Raw genomic sequence first — 10,821 nt, forward strand, 5'->3', positions numbered from 1 at the left:
GGTCGCCACAAAAGGTCCACCTTTCGTGGGGACATTTGTCGTCGCAAAACTTATTTTGGATTGCCACTAAAATTCACTCTAGAGAATCCGTCGCCACTAAATGCTAGCCTTTGGTGGCGACTCATATCGCCACAGATCATTGGCGGCGACTGTGGGTGCAACAAAAGCCTGACTTTGGTGGCTACTTTTGTCGCTGCTAAAAATTACATTTTAGAGACAACTTGGTATTGCCACCAAATCTCCATTTTTTGTGGCATCAAAATATCGCTACTAATTATATTTTCTATTAGTGGCAGTAGACAATAATCCCATAAGCTCTTATTTTTGGTCACAACACATGTTTTCCATAAAAGGATTTCTTGTTTTAGAAAAATATATAAAACTACAAATATTTGTACAACCCCATAACAATTATCAAAATAAAATTGTAGAATTTTTAATGTTAAAAAGTCTACACAGCCAAAAGTAGTTAATGTATATACATTGCCATTTCACGACACAAACAAAAAAGAAATAGTCTTCAAGACATACTCCAATGTCTTCTACGATAAACAAAAAGACCATAAAAATATCTTCAAACTACTCCTTGAGCAACTTCACTTCCTCGTTCTTGAAGCATCTTGTCCTTGCTATTAAAAAATAAAGATGAACATCATTAATATATGCATATGTACAAAGAAGACAGTAAGTTTTAAGAGAAAATTAGCCGAAAAAAGCGAGAAGTAAAGCAAAGAAAGGTATTTCTAGAAAACCCCACAAGCAATAACTTTTTAAAGCATGGGAACATCAACCTTGCGGTCGCAATATATATATGGTAAGGATGCTTAGTCTAAATTATTATAAAATCTGTCAATCAGTGTAAGATGTCATTGATACTTTGCGAAATTCAGTTATCAAAACCAACACAAATAATTATAATTCTGAATATAGTACATGAATTGAAATGATTGCACAGAGTCGTATTACATAATCTATGTCCAAATTACTTAAAGCAACACGACAACGTAATGTTCGACTAAGAACCTACTGAAACCATCTATAATGTACAATCAATCACCAGTCATTAAAATAACAAAAATTAAACTCTGCAGTCAGCCACCTAACAAAATTGGTGACTGAAAATGCCTATTGGCTGCTTACATCCTGGACCATCTCATTACATTTTCTCATAAATTATGATAAACAACTTGGATTCATACTTATTTACAGGTTTATAGTATTTCGTGATGTCCCAGGATCTTACTCGTATGCCATCTTTGAGCACACAAAAGACATGCCTGCTTTCAATCTTAACACAACCAGAATCGCTTTCATGCTCAATAAAGAAAAGTAAGAATCGTCGTAGCTATTTTCTTAAAATGAAGCAGCATGTTAAAGTGAACGAACTTGATTCATTTGCAACGGTCGTGTTCTCTTTTTATTCGATATTCTATCATTGGAAAGGTATTAACTTAATAGATAGAGGAAAGGAAAGAAAATGCTAGGATGTAGTCCAACATGCATTTGTCCAACGTTCTTTTAAAAGCTGTCTTCGTAAAGAAGAATGTTGTGTCCTTAAGGATATAGAATGACAAACGCTTAGGAGATGACCACTACAAACAAAAACCAGAAGAAGTAACTCTTAGTATCTTTATGGCGTTACCAGGTTTCACTACATGGTCATAACTGATGAAAGACAAAGATCTATGCCTAGTACTGCAGAAGACCGGCTTCCAGAGACAGGCCAAGCGCACCGGGCTGTCCTTTAGAATTCTAAAACCCCAAAACTAATCGTTTACTCCATATTGCATTTGTGGCAGTGGCATTTTTTTTAGTTAGATCATTTTACAGAATCCTATATCTTCCATGTAGAAATGATGATAAGACTTTTCTAATAGAGACAGAACTTGTAGGTATACATATTATGGATGACAAAATGATTGAACAAGCATTTAGTGAAGGTTGGTTTTCTAGAGAAGGATTAACTAAGCTTCAAGGTGAAAATGGCTCAGCTCAGCATCCTTTTTCCTGTTCCATCGTGAAGAGCAACAATGCATGGACAAATAAGATGTGAAAAATATTTTGTATTTTACAGGGAATTAGTTGAATATTGGAAATTGAGAATTCATCAAGTTAAATTAATAGAAAAGGAGAACCATGTCATATACACTAAACTGATTTCAAGAGAAATCCTTACATGTTGCATTCTGATCAGCCATGCATCCATCTTTTCTTCGATTCTTTTTTCAAGTTGTAGATCGTTCATGCACGCTCAACAGCCATTTGTTCTTCTAGCTTACTTTGCAACTCAACAACCATTTCTTCTTCTAGCTTGCTTTTCAACTCGGCAGCCATTTGCTCGCGTTCTTCTTGTAATTTTCTATCCATTTCCTCTTGCATCTCTTGACGCATTCTTTCCATTTGAGAAGACATACTTGTCTCTAAGTCTACCTGATGCAAACTGCTCTTTTTTGTAGGCTTCTTTCCATACCCTTTTCCACGAACATATCCAGTTCGTTCGCCAAGAACAGTGGCTAAAATCTCATCCGCACTCATTGGCTGCTAATTTTCTTCAGATTGTTGTTGACTTACAATTTCCTTTAGTTGGCCCTACAATTATGTATAAATTTATAGTATAAAATAGGAAACAGATAATAAAATAACAAAATAATGATGCGAAAATATTACATAAATTTGCTGCGACTGTTGATCCGACCATACAATTTCTTCTTTGTCATCCTTACGAGTATGTTGGAGCTCCCAAACTCGATCTGGTGCTGCTTTGTTTCTACTAACAGGATCTCTCTATAATATATTTCAGTAGAGAAAAATATGATATGTTATAAATTAATGACGAATAATTTTATAGTGATTGTGGTAAATGCATTTACCATCGATTCCTCCACTTCGGCAAATGATTTTGAGCCACAAGAATGCTTAGTTATCTGTTTTTCCCTATTAAGTTTGTTCCTCTCACTTGCAGCCTAGCAATTAAATCAATACATAAGAACCAATAATTAAATATAGATTTATCAAGAATTTTTATTACAACGTTACCTTGAATTTTGGACTTCCAAAAAGTCCTATAAGAAACACCCAGTCCTCAGGCGTAACATCATCCGGCCTATGAGACAGTCTCTCTTTGTCAGTAGTATAGAGATTGTATTCTTTATGCAATCGAGTCTTCCATGCTCTAAAAAGCCTTTGCATAGTGTCAACAACAAGAGCTTGCAACACATGTTCTCACATACCACTAGCTTCAAATTTATCCTAAAACAAATATGTAAAGATAGTAAAGGTAAATAAAATGTATGATATAAAGTCAATGTGATATTGAAAGTAAATTATTACCTTAACCTTCAACCACATCGCTTCTCCATGTTTCGCAATTATTGCTTTCCAATCACCATCTCTGAATGAGATAGTGCTCCGCATAATCAAGCCACAATAGTTTACAATATCCCTATACCTTGGACCTACAGCTCTCACAATGTCATCCGGAATGATGATGGGAGTTTTACTACCATACTTAGTTTTCATATCCACATGTAGAGATTTGTATCTCCCTCTGCCTTCCTTAATTTTTCTGTTTTCACAAAGATTAGCTTCACAAGAATAAGAAAACTTCTGTCATACTCACTTAATAAGTAGATTTAATCTACATGACTTTCATTGTACATGGTTAGATCATGCAGAATAATTTTACAATGGTTCAAAATTTGATAGGCAAAATAACTTTTCTAAACCTGATAAATTACACATGTGTAACTGAATAAATACAGCAAATCATCTGTAACCAGTGAATTGAATGGATAGTTTTCAGATATTGACTACTTGAACTTGGCTTCATTGATGATATATATATGCTTAGCCCACATAACATGATGCTGAAAAACAAAACAAACACGCGCAACAACTCATCGATTCAACAAGCCACAATTTCATCTTTTTTAGATATAGACTGGACAGAAAGAACCATATGCCAAGGCAAGCATTTTTAGGTATAGCAAACTAGAGATCCAATCCACTACTATGCTTGGTTCATGATTCCGATTCAATAAAGAACTAACCTGCACCACTATTTTCAGTCTCTAGAGCGGGATGCACACTTTCTACAAAAGCCCTTGATGATAATGAGTCCATAGATTGTACTTGATGAGGGTTACTTGATTGTCCCATATCGGGAGATAGTTGTGTTTGTGGATTAGGCCTAACACTAGAATTATCATGTAGTACTCCTACATTGCCGCATCCACGACCCTTTCCACCTCGCCTACTTTTACCTGGTCCAATTCCTGTCATTTCCTGCAGCATCACATAAAAAATAAATAAAGATTTACATTTTAGAATTATGTCAATATTAGCTGGTTAGAATGCACTTAATGCACCATAGAAACTTTTGTCTTCTATACAATATTTATATCATATTCTCTCAATTCTAAACTAAAAACAAATCAGAAACCAAGCATGATGTAATCCTTCAATGACCTTGAACCAAAGGACAAACCTTTAACAAGAATGGAAAATGAAGTGTCAGGTTAGTCACAATGCAAGATAAAAAAAGAATATCAAAGGTTGCATATGCACTTATTTAAAAAAAATTGAGTATGCTTTAAAAGGAAGATGTACCCTATTCAAAAATTCATATTAATGGCAAAAGAACAGAGGATAGAAAGGCGTAAGAAGCCTTGCTTAAAAAAGCACAAAAAAGCTACATATATGAATCTATTTCTTTGATCAGTCCATATCACTATCCTCTCCTTCACTATCATCAAATATCTCTTCTTCGGTTTCTTCATCTTCGGTCATATATATATCATTATCATTAATGAAACCATCTTCTTCATTATACCCACTTGTCGCAGCTTGTTCTATTGCATGATCATAATTAATGATGTGAGGTTCAACATCATCCCTGTGTACAGACACTAAAATATCATTTTCTTGATCACCATTACGCTCCATATTAAATTCAACTTCCTCTTGTTGATAAGTTTCTCCATTCTATAATGCTTCATCTTCAACATTTATGCAATGATCATCCTCTTCAGGCATATTAAAAAGGTCGCGAGGACTTGTCTTTAAAACAACAAGCCAATCTTTATCAACCATGTTGTTGACATAGAAGACTTGTTCAGACTGAGATGCCAACACAAATGGCTCATTTGTATTCAAGGCACATCGAGTATTTACACTTGTACAGTGTTATCAAAGGCGAAAAGCGCAAAAAAGCTCTAAGGTCCGTTGGGGCTTTAAACGCAAAGCGCAAATAAAGCGTGGGCTTTAATGAAAAAAGGCTCAATTGGAGAAAAAGTAAAAATATGTATATGTAGTCCAAGACTAATAATTATAATCATGAATGACAAATATATCGACAAAGAAATTGAAATTTTTTTTTATGAGAAAGTGAAACATCAATTGTTTAATGTCGCCTTTTCAGGATTACACTCATTGGCAAGGAAAAGTATGCCTTAGAGCCTTGATGCACACTAAAGCGCCCACAAAGCAAGGTGAAGCGCTCAACATGATTTGAGCCTCGCTTCAGGGCTTAAGCGCGCTTTAAGCGCGCCTTTGACAACACTGCACTTGTAGTTGGTATATGTGCCTTAAGGCAAGATGTTTGACCAGCAAGAATGACTTGAGTTTCTGAAATAGAAGGAGCATCAATCGAGGTTTGAATGCCGTGATAATATTAATAACGATGTCAGGCTTTGATAAGTAGACCATGTACAAAGCAAATAGATGGAAACAAGAAGCTAAAAATACATGTGTATTATAAGTGTACAATCTCGACTAAACAACTCTTCTTCTATTGTTACCATCTCCATTCAATGACAATAAGATACCGCCAAAAGTATCTCAGAAAACTTAAACAGAAAGTACTGAATTTCCTAATCCTTGATTAATCCGAAACTACCTAAGAATAATCTCTGACTGGTGTTTCTTCAATGTGCAATCATCAACCCACAAACCCCACTTTATTCTATTCCAAAAATATTATTCTATCAGAAAGACTACACACAAAGCAATCTTAACAAAATTTAATGAAAAAATAAGGAGAAAGTATCTGATATTACAGATTGTACATTGGACAAATCCAGAGAAAAACAGAGGTTAGCTGATATATATGAGTATCTTTTCTTCAAAAATAAAGTTGAACTCAAGCAACAAATAATTCCTAAACTGATTGAGAAGAAATAGCTTACTGATGTTCTTCAGCGCGTTCGTTGAGTTCTTCGGCGCAGCAGGGTAAAAATTGCCATTTGGGTGAAAATCGTCACTTGGATTCGTCGATTTTGTGTTCTGGCTTAGGGCTATATTGAAGAGAGAATTTCCAGTTGGATTTTGAGATTAGAAATTGATCTCTCGAGCGTGAGATTTCTGCCCTTTTGAGTTAGGGCTACTTTTGAGTTCTATTCCTTTTTTGAGCGTGAGAGATTTTTGAGAATTGAGACCAGATTGTTTTATCTTTAAAAAGCAGAATAAATAACTTTATATATTTCTGGAGTTTTGTATTTTAATTTATCCTTAAAACTTTAAATGAAAAAATAGTGGCGATCAAATTACCACAAAAGTCAACGAGCTAACTTTTTGGAGCCAAATTTTCTCCTTTAGGGGGAAAGTAAAATTTTGTCCTGTAGCTGAAAATATTTGTTGCGACTAGGTAAAGTTGCCACTATAGTATCTTTTCCGTGAAGACCTTTTATAGTCGTCACAAATAACTTTACCTTTTTATTGCGATTTGTTAGAGTCGCCACTAAATCACTAACTTTTGTGGCGATTACAGAAGTCGCCGCTAATACCTGCCACTAAAAACCCTTTTTCTTGTAGTGGCATGATTACCTCTGTGGCCTTGTGCATCATATATATTCAATCTCTTATTCACATGAATATATCCCTGTGTGTGGTTTCTGATATGGACTAAGGACTTGGCACGTGAATTGTGTACGGAGTATGATATGGCACGTGAGTTTTCTATATATGTATATTGGGCAACTTGATTTGTCCTTGCGGCGCATGGATTTAGATCCATCCCTCTAGAGTAACGTGGCTACCCATGCTACATTGGGCCATGTGTGCGCCATGATGTTGGACACTGGGGAGGTGTCACTTAGGGTAAAGTTAGAGCCTTTACTATGAATACGTATTCGAGATTCATGTAGAAGCATTCGCACAAAAGCTAGCAAGTACATATCTCCTTTATATGCAAATTTGGTGTCTTGATTCGTTCTTTGATTACTTTATTGAAAAGCATGCCTAACATCTTTCTTTTTGCCTGTGCACCTAATTATGTATACCCGTTGTTGTTGGTTGTTTCTCTATTTCTTGTACTTGCTTGTGAATTGAACAAGTTATGGAATGTGGATATTATTGTAAAAACCTCGCTACTAATTCATAGAGGTTAGACTTTATACTTACTGAGTATGCATCAATTTTGTACTCATGCTACATTCCTACACATTTTGTGCAGATCGTAGTATTTGTCCTAGCTGTATCCAGGAAGGTGCTTAGAGCTTGGCTTTGGAGACTGCTTGGTGAGGTGGTATGCGAGTTTCGTAGCTTATGGAGTCCCCTTCCTATTTATCATACTATTTTCTTGTTTTAGACAGTATTTTACATTTGAGACTCGTTGTACTCTATTCTATAGCTCATGAATTTGTACTATCGGGTTTTGCGATTAATGTGGTATTATCATATTATTATGTCAAATTCAGACTTATCCACTTTTTATTTATATTATGACAGTTGATTATTCCTTTTTTGTCTTTGTTGGTTGATTATTGATTGATACCAACATTAACCCGAAAGATTATACACATAAGTAGATAATAGTTGTAAGCCCTAGAATTGACAGAGATCTTGATTTATATTGCTCAAGTAAGTAGAGAAATAGTGCAACTTGTCCCAAAACTTGAGATAGATGAGTCTAATGACCTCATAGAGGTGGTAATCTAACAAGCATTGGTGGATAAATGAAAATAAAAAAGTTGAACCTACTCCAAAGAAAGCTGCAGAGAAGGTGTCTGAGTAGGACAATGCTAAAAAAAGTGGGAAGAAGAGACCACCTGCACCCTTTTCCACAAGAATTAGGAAAGCACAAGAAGGATGATCAATATAAAAAGGTCATGGAGATGTTGACGTAAATGTAGGTGAACATACAATTGATAGATGCTCCAATGAGAGATGTCAAGTTATGCAAAGAAGATGATGGATCTAATGTCTCGCAAGTTCAACTCCAAGACTTGTCCACAATTACAGTGACTCACACATGTAGTGTCGTGGTGACAAAACCCATGGCAGTGAAGTTTTCTAGCCTTGGGAGCATCACAATCTCGTGCACCAGTAGGGGTTATGATTTTGTCGAGGCATTGTGTGATCTAGGCTTTACTATTAACTTGAGACTTTAGCAATTTACAAGAAGTTGGGTATTGTAAGAGATAGACCGATCTCAATGTTTGCAACTTGTTGATCGAACACTGAAGAGACCATTGAGAATCATGGATGATGTCCTTGTTCAGGTGAAAAGATTTGAGATTCTTGCTAACTTTGTTATTCTTGACCACCTGGTAGATTAGGAGATTCCCATAATTTTAGGGTGACATTTATTTGCCACTAGGAGAGATCTGATTATTGCGAGATTGGGAAATTGAAAATAAGGCTGAATAAAGAGGAGATAAACTTCAATGTTTAGCATTCTAGAGGAGACACAGTGAGTTGGAAAATTGCTCACTCATAATGGTAGTAGATGTTATAAGTCAAGTATATAGATGAAAATTTTCACCTCAACGATCCGTTGGAAGCGTTTTTACTGAATATGAGAAAAAGATAACAACGAAGATTTGGCAGAGTGGATCTTGACGCTTGAAGGCTAGGAATACTGGAAAAGAGAACCAAAAGTTTAAACCATTGAATTTGTAAGATAGAATGACTCCATTGGCCAAACCCTCAATTGAGGAACCACCATATTGGAACTAAAACCTCTGCCATGTCATCTTAAGTATGAATTATTGGGATCTAGTTCTACCTTATCTGTTATTATCTCATCTAGCTTGTTAGATGTGCGGGCATAAAAACTTATAGAGGTATTAAAGGAATGCTAGCCAGACATAGGATAGATGATAGCATATATTAAGGGTATCCGTCTAGTCTTTTGCATGCATAAGATTCTATTGGAAGAGGGGGACGAACCTTCTGTACAACATCAAAGAAGGCTGAACCTGAATAGGAATCAAGTGGTGAATAAAGAAGTGATCAAATGGTTGGACGCAAACATTGCCTTCCCCATATCGTATAGCAATTAGGCAAGCCCTATCCAATGTGTCCCAAAGAAAAGTGGAACGACAGTCGTGTAGAGAGAGAAAAATAAGTTGATACCCACCCGCATAGTGGCATGGTGGAAAATTAGCATGGTCTATAGGAAATTAAATATTGCCACCAGAAAAGATCATTTTTCTTTGCCATTCGTTGGTCAAATGCTAGATAACTTGGAGGGAAGGTCCCGCATTTGCTTCCGAGATTGATACTCAGGGTATAACTAGATCCCGATTGCCCCTGAAGATCAAGAGAAGGCATCATTAATCTACCTTGTAAGACATATGTGCCTTTTGGAGGATGCCATTTGGCCTTTGTAAAGCACCAGCTACCTTCCAGAGGTGCACGATGATAATTTTCACTGACATAATTGAGGACAATATGGAGGTCTTTATGGATGACCTTTCGGTCTTTGAAAACTCGATTGATTATTGTTTGACAAATATGATGAGAGTGTTAAAGAGGTGCATAGAGACAAATCTGATACTAAATTGAGAGAAGTGTAATTTTATGGTACAAAAAGGTATAATCTTAGGGCATCGTATTTTAAGGGTATTAAGGTGGATCGTGCTAAGGTTGACGTGATAGAGAAGTTACCACCTCCCATTTCGATAAGGGCAGTAAGTAGTTTTTTGGGATAAGCTGGTTTTTACAGACGGTTTATCAAAGACTCTCCAGAGGTGATAACCCCTATGCAAACTTCTTGAAAAAATTACCCATTTTGGCCCAGATTGACTTTTGAGAATTTATTAAAGATTGAAGCTTTTGATTTGAGATTGCTTCCTAAGCATTATTTAACCTTAATGAGTATTATTTGGCTATATACACGGACCAAGGATAACACCATGTTTGGGATACTTTTAGGATTCTTTATGCCATATTTGATTATGTATTCTTTTTGATACATGTTTTATTTTATTGTATGACTATGTGGGCTTTCTTATTCATGCTAGAGATCCTGTCTAGATTTATAATTCCTTATTTGGACATGATGACACATTCTTGATATACCAAGCTATTTGATTTAGCCGTTGTCATATATTACTCTCATGAGCATATGCATCCGCATATTATTTATTATGCCCTTGTGCACCATACATATATTATCTCACATGCATATGCATACATCAGTGCATATGGTTATATGAGATAAGTTATGGTGACATGGTACATTCCGCCTGGATTTATGTGATTATGGTAGTTGAGATGTTTAGGTACATCAAGACATATGAGTGGACAACGAAGGTGCCACCGAAACTTAAGGGTAAATTCTATAGAGTGGTGGTCAGACCAACAATGTTGTTTGGTGCTGAGTGTTGGCCAGTCATGATTGCTCATGTTCAGAAGATGAAAGTAGCAGAGATGAGGATGTTGAGATGAATGTGCGGGCACACCAGGTTAGATAGGATCAGAAATGAGGTTACTCGCGACAAGGTGGGTGTGGCCCCTATTGAGGACAAGATGCGGGAAACTCGGCTTAGGTGGTTTGTTCATGTGAGGAGGAGGAGCACAAACGCTCCGATGAGGTGG

General features: G+C 36.1%; 1 long non-coding RNA gene across 2 annotated transcripts; it reads right to left on the reverse strand.

Annotated features, from left to right (window-relative positions):
- On the reverse strand, window positions 412–6,449 carry LOC109229442. 2 transcript variants are annotated; one of them, XR_002068567.1, is made up of 8 exons: window positions 6,186–6,449; window positions 4,050–4,284; window positions 3,331–3,565; window positions 3,037–3,249; window positions 2,871–2,963; window positions 2,668–2,784; window positions 2,177–2,589; window positions 412–629 (listed from the first exon to the last, which is right to left on the reverse strand). It is a non-coding gene; the product is annotated as an uncharacterized LOC109229442 (long non-coding RNA). The 2 variants fall into 2 exon arrangements; XR_002068568.1 differs by having other exon boundaries at window positions 3,331–3,584.

This window comes from Nicotiana attenuata, chromosome 1 (genome assembly GCF_001879085.1).
Source record: "Nicotiana attenuata strain UT chromosome 1, NIATTr2, whole genome shotgun sequence".
Lineage (NCBI taxonomy): Eukaryota > Viridiplantae > Streptophyta > Magnoliopsida > Solanales > Solanaceae > Nicotiana > Nicotiana attenuata.